The sequence below is a fragment of the Triplophysa dalaica genome, chromosome 8 (assembly GCF_015846415.1).
Source record: "Triplophysa dalaica isolate WHDGS20190420 chromosome 8, ASM1584641v1, whole genome shotgun sequence".
NCBI lineage: Eukaryota > Metazoa > Chordata > Actinopteri > Cypriniformes > Nemacheilidae > Triplophysa > Triplophysa dalaica.
The window spans coordinates 12,191,905-12,205,427 of record NC_079549.1 but is presented as its reverse complement, the minus strand read 5'-3'; the positions used below and the strand labels follow the sequence as shown (position 1 = coordinate 12,205,427).

Below are 13,523 nucleotides of genomic sequence, written 5' to 3'. Positions count from 1 at the left end.
GTTGAGTGCTAAAAGGATTATTGAGCTCAAGCTGAACTTTCTTTAGTCAAATCCCATGACATCATTATCTGAAGGATGTTTCAATCTTCACTAACCACAAACTAAAAAGACGAAACAATGTTTTTTCAAGGCGTCCTTCGAGTGCTATGTTATCTGCACAACATCTTGTTATTTATGATTCGAAAGCAACAATATGTCTTCAACAAAACAATTCAGCAATATATTGAAAGGTTAATTCTGATGTGAAAACAGTTTATTGCCATTTTGTGTTTGTATAAACATCACAAATTGTGGAGTGACACAAAGCTTTTTCATATCCTTGTCAGGTCTTTATGAAAAGAAAACATTGGTAAACCAAGTCTAATAAATAAATCCAGCACTCTTTAACCATTTCCAAGCTACTTTGAGTGTCACAGTTTATACCATAGGAATTTATAAATTCATTGGACTTGGTTCACCAAAGATGCTAGATAATCTTCACTCTTGACTGTTAAGTCACTTATTAAAACACTGTCTGCAACTCTCTAGACATGTCATTCCATTACACATCATGCACAACTCCCAATGTGACCAGCTACTGTTCGTTGCCTAAAATGTTTTATTTTATTTAAAAATCTTAAATGATATTTCTATAAAAATTACACAGTGTAAAACAGTTGTACAAACAGGCCCTGTCCTATGCTTTTGTATATCCTAATAAAAAGAATAATATAAAATAGGTATTCAAATATAAGAGTATGTATTCATTTTTTTTACCTGAATTTTGATTTAGCAGCCTGTGGTTATCAAGTGGGATTTCATCTGGCCAATTTTAGGCAGAAAATCAAACTGCTGTGTTTGTCACATGTCCAATTAACTGTGAGACTGGGAAGGGCCAGGAAAATAGTTCAACCCCACCTCAGAGTTCTCTTTGAAGTATTAATCTCTACATAGTCTCCAACAATGCTACACTACAATACATTGTAAAAATATTCTTTCCATATGCCGAATGAGCATTGCAAATAACTGTTTATTATAGCTGTTTATTACTGTGATGGTATACTCGTAAATTTAACCATTGTAAAAGTATGAAAGTTCATTATTCTTGGTAGCATGTCAGTTTCATGTATGCTCTAAGTAGAGTTATTATTTAAATGATTGTGAGTAATTATTTTTGTTAACCGGGTGTCATTTTAGAACATTACATGAAGGCCGTGCACCGAACTTTTGAAATTGAAAAATGAATGTAACCTTAAACACCAAGTGTTGTTAAATGTAAAACCATCTCAACACTATTTAATGTTATTTTTGCACTACAGTGTTAAAAATGAACACTCCACTTTTTTTAGCAAGTACTGCAAAACCTCTTTTTAGTGAAGTACACCAGATTTAACATTCACAATCAAATACATAATTTACTGCATATTAAAAAAAACTACAATATCTCAATCGCTCATCACAATAATATAAACACTGTCCATAAGGTGTATACGCTCAGAAAAGAAAATGGTAAAATAATAACCCCCTCAATACATTTAAATACACAGTTACGAAACTGACTAAAAATCCTCGCTTTACTCTGTACAAGAATACAGATCATCTTACTGAAATCAGACATTTCATTTTCAACGGCAAAGCAAACAGTATTCAGGTATTCCGTTCCATAGTTTTGAACCGAAGATAAAGTAGAAAAAAGATGACACACTCAAAGTTTTAGTTAAAACTTAATTACAATCAAGAATACAAACTGAGATTTCATTAGGTCCAAACTGTAATCTTTTTAAAAAAAAATCCAAAAAAATGATCTATACCCTGTTAATACAGTAAAGAATTATGTTCAGTGAGTATTATTCAAGGCCTAAATAGCATTTAGGCTAAGAAGAATAAAGAACAGGGTCATTGCATCTAAAACTAACAATGGCCCAGAAGGTGATCCATAAACTTTGTGTAGTCCATATGTAATAGCCAACATTTTAAACTGTTATATCCAATATTTAATGTTGCTAAAACAGGTATACTGTATGTGTTCCGCTTTCCTTACGTTATGACCAGTAATACATCTGCCTTTGCTGATGCACCAATCCTGACTGGATTGCTTTAGCCGCTGGAAGAAGTGACGTGATGAGCATTTGTTTGCTTTGTCAGGTCTGTGCCTGGACTTAAAATATGTAGCCTATGCGACCTTTAAAAATCCATTTTATTTTCTAAATTTGTTTTGGTTTAATTCTGTTTTTAGGACTGTAAAGTTCAATCATTTTTTTGTAATCAAATCTTATTCAATAAAATGTTTGTAAAAGTGTGTCTATTACACAAAAATCATGCAACTTAAAGTATTTAACAACAATTAATTAAAAGCTTTAAAACGAATGTTTCATTATTATTTTATTTAAATGATGTTAAATGATTAGTTTTTAAATTATGTCGCAATTATTATTACTGTTTTATTATTATGTGTCTGCTGATGCATTTGGATGTCTGCACTGGAAGCTGCAATTACTAATAAAAAAATCCTTGTGTGTGCAAGCAATAAATCGATTTCTTATTTAGACTTATTTTTGCCTGCAAATTAATTGTTTATCTTTAATTAACCATTTTTATTTCCGCAGAAACAAGAAGAAACACAATGTAATTTCCAACATTTTAACCCATACACTCTAAAAAATGCTGGGTTATTTCTGTAAACACATTTTTGGGTCATAATTTTGGGTTGTTTGAGGTACTGTAAACACACAGTTGGGTTGCTCATGCTGGGTCAAATGGACTGTAGGGGATCTTTAACCACTGAACAGCTGGGTTGGGTTATTTTGACCCAACCGGTTTGTTCAATTTTCCACTTCATCGAACCTTCTGGATCCTTCACGCGTCTCCTTGTCAGACGGCAACGCACATCACATCAAGCTGATTTTATAAGGTATATAAATATGATAATATGATTATTTCTAATAACTTGTGGTAAGTGCACACTGATTTTACTGTTTAATGCAGTATTTGATCTGTCGCTGTACGGAGGAAGTGTTTTATTCTGTGATTGATTATCGTTAAGTAATTTAGCAGCTTAGCATGCTAATTATAAAAAAAGGCCTTAACAATCGCTTTATCCTTATGTTATATATATATATATATATATATATATATATATATATATATATATATATATATGTGTGTGTTTTTACATGTGCATATTTTTACTTTAAAAGGTTTTTATCCTTCACGTTAAATCCTCATGGAAATGTATGAACTAGCCTTAGGTCAGAAATACACGGTAGAGTTCGGTTACTGTTTGTCCACTGTATGGCTTTGTAATGTTTAGTCAGAATTAGATAATTTCATTCAAAATTTAATCTAAGGGGATATTTTTTCAAGTGGGCGGATCCAACCAACTAGCAATAATTTAAAATTTAGCATTTTCGCGCTTTTTTCCCTCAGGTAACGTTACCGTTAGCTGCATTAGCTAAAAGCTAAGCCTCTTAATCTCACTGTTTATTACAATTAATGACAAAAATAATGTTTGAAAAATTAAACAGAAATTATCTTCTGACACACCACAGCAAACTATAGAAATAACTGACTTTTATACCATTTTCCAGCTGGTAAAAATACAAGTGTTCTTATAATTTTGGCCATCACTGTGTGATATATGTATATCCTCAGAAGTAAATGATATTCAATATGAATGTAGTGAATGAAGTACAATACTAAAAGTGATTTTTGAAAATTTCTTCTAAAATTTGCATTTTTATAAGGCCTCTGTGTTTGTTCATTAAATGCATTTTAACTTAAATGTTATTTATTTTTTAAGACTAACTGTCATATATTTAACAGGTGGGGACTGTCATGGTGGAATACTTGCAAAATGCAGAGACCAGTGATGTATTCTGCACATTTTGTGCCTTGGTGACGAGGCAGCAACAACATCCCAGACCTTCACCATTGTTTCGGGACATGCCATTGAAAAACTGACTTGTTGCTCAGTTGATCTGTTACAAGTCCTTTTCTGTGCTTGATGTTAAGCAGTCTCTTCCTACTTAGGAATTTCTCCAGCATGCTGTTTATCATATTGATGGACATAAGTCTTCATGTGGGAAGTTTTTGAGGACAACAGTTTTTTGAGGGCACTTGTAACATGCTTTCAGATGTCACATGTATTGTCTGTTGTTTGGAGTCTTTGTTTGGTTTAGTTTTAATGGCACACTGTTTGGACTGATTATCATGTGCCAATAATATATTGTGTTCTAATGCTGCAATGTTGACACATAGAATAGGAATCTACAGTGCCTAATTCACCCAGTTTTGTGTTTTTAAAGAAACTGATCTACAAAAACTTGTTTTTATGTGTCTGTCGGTGTTGGATGAAATGTATGATAATTGCACCCATTCAATAAATGTAAAGAAATAAATTTAATAAAAAAACAAATTTACAATTGCATTTGTTTTGTGTAATTGTATTACAGAAAAATTATAATAATTTTACATTCCCTTCAGATTATTTATTTTTATTCGTAAATATAAAATAAGCAAGGCAATGAGACAACATATAACCCATTGTTTAGGTTATGTTAACCCAGAAACACAGTTAACCCGACCCACTAGTTGGGTCAAACAAACAACCCAGCATTTTGGGTCAAATGGTTAAACCCAGCACTTGGGTCAAAATAACCCAGCGCGTGTTCTGTCCCATAGTTACCCAGCAGCTGGGTTAAGGTTGGGTTATTTTCTAACCCAGCAATTCTTAGTGTGTAGATCAGTTTCTTTTTCAGTGATTTCCTAAGTCTCTGAAAACTGAAAACAAATAACTAAGATATATCTAAAACCAATCACAATTGGTTTGTAAAACCCCTGAGTTGCATTTAAACCATTCTAACCAGCGGATGTCAACACTGTGCTGTGCACTCTAAAAAATGCTGGGTTATTTGTTTAACCCAACAGCTGGGTTGAGCCTGTTGGGTCATTTTGTTGGGTTATTTTCTTAGTGTTGGGTCATTTTTTGAGTAACCCAAACGCTGGGTTACCAGTCTGGTCCAATTGAGTGACAGTTGAGAGAGTAAACCCCTCCCACTCCTCTACGCATCAGACAAACTTTACCTTCGCGGGCATTTTGATCCACTTCATCTCGGAAAGCTCTTATTCGGAGAATAAAAGGTATGTTTTACGAGTTTTTAATGTATAAAACTATTACTGTAAAAAAAATGCAAAAGTATGCCAAATTCGGCTGTTCGCATTAGGTTTGAAGTAACGTTACAATCTAGCTTCGTTAGCTTTGTATAGCTAGTCTGTAACGTTATGCCCACGTTGTTCTAATTTACAGCTTTTTAATCATTTAAACTTCCTTTTTGGTGAACATTTCCTCTGAAATGTGTGACTTGTGTGAGGAATTTAGTTCAGTAACTTACGCAACTTGATATTAGTTTAAGGTCGACACGAGAGCGTCGTGTCAAAAGCAAACATCCAGCTCATTTTTTTTTATAAATACCGCTAATGTTCGGTGACGGAACTTAGATTTAAGAGTCTTTTAGACGAGAATGTTGTTGTTAAGAACTCAAATACGTGATTTATATATAAACATAACGCCTCTTTGAGATTTTGTTAAGACGCTGTCGGAGGTGTGAGCTTCAGGCTGTCAGCGGTCGTGTCTCCGTGGAGAGCAGCTCTATTTCGGCCATTGCTTCGGGAATAGCCGCTGGCTCTTATAACGTTAGTGACTAACAATGCGATATAGTTAATTTTGGGTATATGAGACGAACAATTGTTGCTCTTTTTAGACTTATACTTATTCCCGAGTGTGTCGAATTAGTGAAGGGTTGTTTTAACGTTTATAATATTATTTTTTAAGACTGTATTTCGCTTTCTGTACTAGATCCCACTCTTCTTTTTTCCCCCACTGACAGCGTGCAGAATAACAGCTAATATTAATGGATCATTCTATTCAAGAGAAAGTCAACTGGAACTTGGATGTTTTCATAACTGGCTTAAAGGTAAACATTATTTAGGTAAAATGTTAATGTGCTTCTTTATATGTTTATTATAATCCATTGTGCTCTGGGTAGGCCAGTTTCCTTACATTCTTCTCTTGTCTCTTTTCTTGTCTCTTTATAGATGAACAAATTGATAAAGAAACCCTCCTGCTGGACATCCAATTCCAAAAGTGCACACCACACTGTTTTCTACAACTCCCAGGAAAAGAATCCTCTTCAGTAAGACTGCTCCGTGGATATTTTAGGTTAAGCAGTGCTGAAACCGAAAGAACTAACACTATTTAAAATGTTTTGTGAGTTTATATGAAGAGGAAAGTTACGGTGTCCCTTTTTCACATCCATAACGCTTGTTGATTTCTTTTTTTATAGAAAACTTGTGCATAGACTTATATTTTAACATATAAATGCGGTTCTATTAACAAGGGTTTAGTAAAATACTTTTTATAGTGTTTTGAAGTGTTAAGTTGTCTAACTATTTATATTTACTTGTGCCACTTTAATAACCTTGTTAAATGTATATGTTAAAATCTAAACTAATGTAATTTATTGAAATTAATTTTCTTTATATATGTATAAACATACATTTCATCAAAGTGTTTTATATGCCATTTTATTGTTCATTGAGCATAACATATTGCATGTTTTTATGAATTCCTTTTGTCTTGCATTTTGATCCTTAATAAAACTATTGATTCTTACTGATGCCTCGAGTATTTCTCTGTGATTTTGTTATTATTATTTTTAAACATTTCGGGTTTGTTTTAAACCATCAATGTAATTTTTAAGCAAAAGTTGATTTAAATAAAACAACCCAGCATGTTGGGTCAAAGATTTAACCCAACTGGCTGGGTTAAAATAACCCAACGCTGGGTTTGTCCATATTTGACCCAATGTTGGGTTACCAAAATAACCCAAATTGGGTTGTTTTAACCCAGCCTTTTTTTAGAGTGTGTCCTGGCTGCGCATGTGCACGTTCAGTCATAATTATGACTTTATTTCTCATAATTATGACTTTCAAACTCAAAAATATGACTTTCAATCTACTAATTATGATTTTTAATCTCTTAATTACGATTTTCTAACTCCTGATTTTTTTATCACCTGGTGAAAATGGGCTTCCATATTAAACGCACGGCATGGTTCAAAAGCCTCCAAGAAGCTACTTTCAGCGTCGCTTCGCTAAAGATAGGCGCCCTAGTCTTTTTTTGTCTTCGCAAGGGAACAAATCATGACTCATAACAATGAAAACAACAATTTACCAGACAACCATAACCATTTAGCCAACTTTCTTATGGTATAACCCTCAAAAATCATTAAAAAAACTATGAAACGCTCCTACATTGGCACCGCATTGAGGACGGAAAAACCTCGCCGGAGCTGTAACGTGCCGCACACTTTTCTGGAAACACTTCAGCATGGTTGAAGTCCTCATCTGATTGTTAACATAACTGTATGTAGACCATTATCTACTTTTACGTGTGATGCTTGCATTCCGCGCTTCCGTCCGCAATTTCTACATCTCGGCAATAAGAAACCAATAGCCACAGTAGTTAAGCAAGGCTCCAGTTAAATAATTATAATGCCATTTTGATATGACTTTGAAACCTACCATTGTCTTCCTTCAAAACACCTCCACGACTCGTCTTTCAAGTTGTCATTTCTAAACGTGCAGCTATTGCCAAGAAACGCCTGCTCGATCTGACCTAAAATCAAAACATTTCGTTTCTCATACACTTTTAAAAACTATTCATAATTCCCATTTTCAAAAAATAGCTTAAACATATTATTTAAAAATGTTTAAACGAAACATTAAAATGAAAGTCATTTGGATTATAACATTTTGTGTCTTTTTTTCTTGTAATCGACTTTGGTTTCAATGTCGACTATAGGAGCTGTACCGTTTAAACTACACGACCTCTAGTATACATTACAAACAGCGGTGGAATTTATGGCATAGCTGTTGTAAAATACCTCAAAATCGCGGGTGTTGATGCTCTTTCCACGTTGTTCGCTGCTTGATATGTAAGCTTGTTCACCTGCTTACAGAGCACATTTCCAACATATACAGGTGCTGGTCATATAATTAGAATCTCATCAAAAAGTTGATTTATTTCAATTATTCCAATCTCATAACTATGACTTTCAATCTCATAATTATGACTTTCAATTTCATAATTCCGATTTTTTATATATATATTACGATATATTACACCAGACGAGAAAGCGGTGATAACTTCCACGCGAGATTATCTAAACCATAGTTGGTTAATGCCAGTACTGTTCAGCGAACTCATGACCCCAGCCGCAAATGTTAAAGGGGTCATTTGACTCGGCTAAAACGAATATTATTGTTTGCTTTAGATGTAATACAATATGTATACACGATTCACACGTTTTAAGGTTAAAAGACGCGGTATTTTCCACATACCGTGCATGTTTGTATCTTCTCTTTGCTCCACCTCTCTGAAACGTGCTTATATTTTACAAAGCTCATCGCTCTGAAAAGCGAGGTGTGCTATGTTTGGCCAGGTCACTAGTGCATAGTGATCGAATGTAACGCCTCTTCAAATATTCAGAACATCAAGCTGCGCCGGCGTCGGTACAATGAGACTTACAAGACTACACGCATTACTTGCGTGTAGATTTCAGTCAAATCACTACACAAGCTGACGTCAAGTTGTGGGGGTGTGGTTACACGAGGTGTTTCAGGCAGGTCTGGGTGAGCATTCGCTTATAGATAAAATAAATATTTTGTTCCGACACTAAATTTTTTGCAATTTCACGTGTCAAATACATGCATAGGCAACTTATAACACACAAAAGACAAAGAAAAACAGGTACTTCCGGAGAATGACTCCTTTAACTCTGGAATCATTAATTGTGTTCGACTTGTAACTTGCTCACTCTCCACATCTCTCTGCTCATGGATACAGCTAGGCATCATCCACATGCTGGTTATAATCCATCTGCAAGCACATTTACTACCTATACAAGACTTCATCACAATCGACGTAAACTCATAATGGTCATTTTAACCTTTGCAAAAGAGACATTGTGCATTCACAGAAGTTTCAGCGACATTTCTACGCTCGCAAACTTTGCCATGCAAAACTAGACACCATAGCATACCTGCCAGCCATATGGGCTCTTGGGCAGTCACTGACCAGAAAGCGAACAAGTTCCGGCTACACAAGACTTAATTTGATTACAACCATGTCCTGATTAACACTGCATCTAAATCGGATACTACATCTTCATCTCCAACCTACAGTATCCCATCTAACCATAGCCATCCTTCTAAGCCTACCCGCATATCCAACGCCTACGGGTTAAGTTGCTCGGAAAACTTTACCACTTCCAGCTTCATTGCAAAAAGACCTTCAATTGTAGATACCAAATCAATCTCCCGATCCATCAAGCACAGCTTGACCGACCAAACGAAAGGAGGATACTACACCTTAAACCTACAGTCTCCCATCCAACTATACCCAACCATCTCGAACAACCACAAGTCTAAGCTGTCTTACATCCTGCTCTTCACTGATGACTTCACTGATGACTCCAACAACCCTGTCACTCGGACCCTCATTGCCCAAATCATCTAGTGCCAGCCTGCACCCATCTTCCACAGCTGCCCCCACAGGAGCCTGCTTGGTCCTTCGTCTCTCCACTGCAGCGGATTCCTCCACTCCAGAAGCCAGTATCGCCATAGCGACCGCCCCCACAGGGGCCCGTCCTTCAAGCCCATGCTCTGCCACACCAGACACTTCCCCAAGCCCATGCTCTGCCTCTCTCTGTCGCTGCAGCAACATTGCTCCAGCAGAAGCTTGCATCTGCATCACCACAGCCTCAGCCACCCCGCAGGGGCCAGCTCTTTCCAGAAGACACCACCCAGAAGACACCACCCAACATGAAGACAATATCGGTGCAACGACTGCCCCGCAGGGGCCCGTGCTTCCAACTTGTGCTCTGCCGCAGCAGACAGTACTTCTACAGAAGCCAGTAATGCTGCAGCGACCGCCCCAAAGGGGCCCATGCTCCAATCTCTAGCTCTGTTGCAGCAGACCCCTTTTTAGCCCCCCAGTAGCTAGCATTGCCGTAGCGTAGGGGCCCTTGCTTCTTTCTTACTCTGCGTAAATGAATTCCACTTCTACAGAAGCCAGTATTGCCGCAGGGCCCACTCCTCTTCTCTGAGGCCGCTGCAGCTTGTACTGCCGGGGCCCCTCCCCGGTCATGGTATGTCCCTTCCCAAGGGGCAGGTGCTCCTAGATCGAGGAGGATCACAGATAATATCTGTTAGATTTAATTTCCGCTTAAATGAATATACTGTAAGCCCACTCACATGAATGTGAAGTTTTTAAGCTCACTGAAGACATTGCTGGCTGTATGTGGAGGAGGGTATTCCTTGTAAGCAGTGGTGTAACAAAAAAAGTATATATGTACTATACTATATAACGATAACCCGGACCACACATGGCCAAAAGACAGGGGTCAGTGTGTTTGTTAGATTCGTTTTTCAAGGAACTATATGACAATTATTTCAGTTAAATATTTATGCATTATTTTTCGCTTATGCTTTGCTTTTGTTACAGAATTGGAAAAAAATAAGGTTGTAAAAAACAGGTCTATGCCAGTACTGTCGACCACAATGCAATATTTTTTTTAAAAGCATCATATCTGTCAACACTGAGATCTCTGTGTCAATGCTTGTTAATAATTTAAGGGGAAGATATTAATGTATGAAGTTAAGGTAAAAACAGACTACATTATTTTAAATGTAGAATAAACGTAACAAGTGTTCACAATGACTTTAATGCAAACGAGAAAACATAGAAAATGTAAGGATTCGGACTTAAACAGTAGGGCTATGTAAGTGATTTGTTTCATTTCATCATGTGTCATTTAAAGAAAGCAAGTATTAAAAGTTGTGATAGATACCAAAGATACGATTGAGATGCACTGCAATATCGTAAAGAGATAAAGCAGCGCAAGAGAACCCGTGAATTCAGGGTCAATGCCAGATGAGAGGAGCCACTGCCGGTGAGCGTCCTTTAAACCAGCTTTGACTAAATGTGAGCAGTTTTATCAATATTAGCGGACGGCATCAGCGAGACTCTATCAGTCATTGATGGGATGAGCCCCTCGCAGGCGAGTTGCCAACACTAAAGATGATGCGCTTTGCGTGGCTGTCGGAGGTGGGGGCGCAAGATTTTCTTTGAATTTTATTAAGAAATGCACCAATTGTATGACTGAATTTTGAACGCGATACGGTTAATGGAAAGCAACCACAAAAGCAGCTTGGAGACGTTAAGCAGGAGAACAAGTGGGTATATGCTAATATAGATCATTAGAAGTCGTAATACGCAAACAGCGCTGTGTAAAAAGTAAGCATACGGCGTAAGCATGCGTATGGCCCCGACTACACCACTGCTTCTAAGCTTAACATTCTTTGTCTGACATGCTATACATTGTTGGTCATTATGTGAACCCCTGGAATATAGTTAACCTTCCAGATGTCTTCTGGTGCAATGTACAGTTGAAAGAAAAAGTATGTGAACCCTTTGTGCTTACTTGGATTTCTTCATAAATTGGTCATAAAATGTGTTCTGATCTTCATCTAAGTCACAACAATAGAGAAACACAGTCTGCTTAAACTAATACCGCACAAACATTATACGTTTTCATGTTTTTATTGATCACAACATGTAAACATTCATAGTGCAGGGTGGAAAAAGTATGTGAACCTTTGGGTTTAATAACTGGTTGACTCTCCTTTGGCAGCAATAACCTCAACCAAACGTTTCCTATAACGGTCAGGAGAAATTTTCGACCATTCCTCTTTACAAAAGTGTTTCAGTTCAGCAATATTCTTGGGATGTCTGGTGTGAATCGCTCTCTTGAGGTCATGCCACAGCATCTCAATCGGGTTGAGGTCAGGACTCTGACTGGGCCACTCCAGAAGGCGTATTTTCTTCTGTTGAAGCCATTCTGTTGTTGCTGCCCCAAACCATGATGCCCCCTCCACCATATTTCACAGTTGGGATGAGGTTCTGATGTTGGTGTGCTGTGCCTTTTGTTCTCCACACATAGCGTTGTGTGTTCTTTCCAAACAACTAAATTTTGGTTTCATCTTTCCACAGAATGTTTTGCCAGTAGTGCTGTGGAACATCCAGGTGCTCTTTTGCAAACTTCAAACGTGCTGCAATGTTTTTTTTGGACAGCAGTGGCTTCCTCCCTGGTGTCCTCCCATGAAGTCCATTCTTGTTTAATGTTTTCCTTATTGTAGATTTGTCAACAAAAATGTTAGCATGTGCCAGAGATTTCTGTAAGTGTTTAGCTGACACTCTAGGATTCTTCTTCACCTCATTGAGCATTCTGTGCTGTGCTCTTGCAGTCATCTTTGCAGGACGACCACGCCTAGGGAGTGTAGCAACAGTTCTGAACTTTCTCCATTTGTAGACAATCTGTCTTACCGTGGACACATGGACATCAAGGCTTTTAGATATACTTTTGTAGCCCTTTCCAGCTTTATGTAAGTCAACAATTCTTGATCGTAGGTCTTCTGAGAGCTCTTTTGTGCGAGGCATGGTTCACATCAGACAACGCTTCTTCAGAACAGGAAACTCAAAACTGGTGTGTGTTTTTTATTGGAGAGGCCAGCTTTAATCAACACATCCAATCTCATCACATCGATTGGACCCCAGGTTGGCTGACTCCTCGCTCCAATTAGCTCTTGGAGAAGTCATTAGCCTAGGGTTTCACATACTTTTTCCACCCTGCACTATGAATGTTTACATGTTGTGTTCAATAAAAACATGAAAACGTATAATGTTTGTGCGCTATTAGTTTAAGCAGACTGTGTTTCTCTATTGTTGTGACTTAGATGAAGATCAGAACACATTTTATGACCAATTTATGAAGAAATCCAAGTAAGCCCAAAGGGTTCACAAACTTTTTCTTTCAACTGTATAAAGACTTGATGTCACTAAAATAAATGAGTTCAAAAACTTGATGCCTCTCTGTGTCTTGATTTTGTGCTCCCAGATCTGCAGAAGAATTCTTTAAAACCATCCACACTATTTCTGATTTGAACATATTGTTGATCCAAAACACAGAAAGAATCTTAATTTTAATAAGTATGAAAGTACAACTATCTGTCCCAGTTCATTAGCTGCAAGGCGAACTCATGAATAAATCTCACATGATGTCATAGCCATTGCAACATACTAAGTGTAGGCGATACGAATTAAGGAGTGGCCTACATTGTTTCCCCCTGTGTTGTTTTTAGAAAAAAATCCTAAAAAAGGTTTTCGTCAAATCTTAGGTCCAGAGGAGTTGAACAAGCAGAAATTCAGTGTGGAGTCATAGTGGACAAAGATTTGAGGGGACAAAATTGTTTTATAACCAAAACAGGATTATTTTTGGCTTTCCTCAGAGATTTATTAGGTAAGAGTTGAGTTCTGTTTTATAGGGAGTATGAAATAGAGGCAGATTTTATTGTAGCCTATCTGACCAGTTATGTTTCAGATAATAGTGAGACTTGTGTCAAATAATTGACAAAAGCTTTGTTGT

The 13,523-nt window shown here is 37.0% G+C and overlaps 1 protein-coding gene and 1 long non-coding RNA gene across 5 annotated transcripts in view; both read left to right on the top strand.

The window, feature by feature from the left end:
* The first annotated feature begins 5,065 nt into the window (after nucleotides 1-5,065).
* LOC130427902 (uncharacterized) lies at nucleotides 5,066-6,354 on the top strand. Its single transcript, XR_008907369.1, has 3 exons — nucleotides 5,066-5,118; nucleotides 5,865-5,951; nucleotides 6,073-6,354. It is a non-coding gene; the product is annotated as an uncharacterized LOC130427902 (long non-coding RNA).
* A 6,934-nt stretch (nucleotides 6,355-13,288) lies between these two features.
* The window catches only part of LOC130427847 (collagen alpha-3(VI) chain-like), a 54,733-nt gene continuing 54,498 nt past the window's right edge, over nucleotides 13,289-13,523 (top strand). For all 4 annotated transcript variants that reach the window (XM_056755556.1, XM_056755557.1, XM_056755558.1 and 1 more), the window contains exon 1: nucleotides 13,289-13,397. The gene's annotated coding sequence lies outside the window, so the exon portion shown is untranslated. The remainder of the gene's footprint in view (nucleotides 13,398-13,523) is intronic.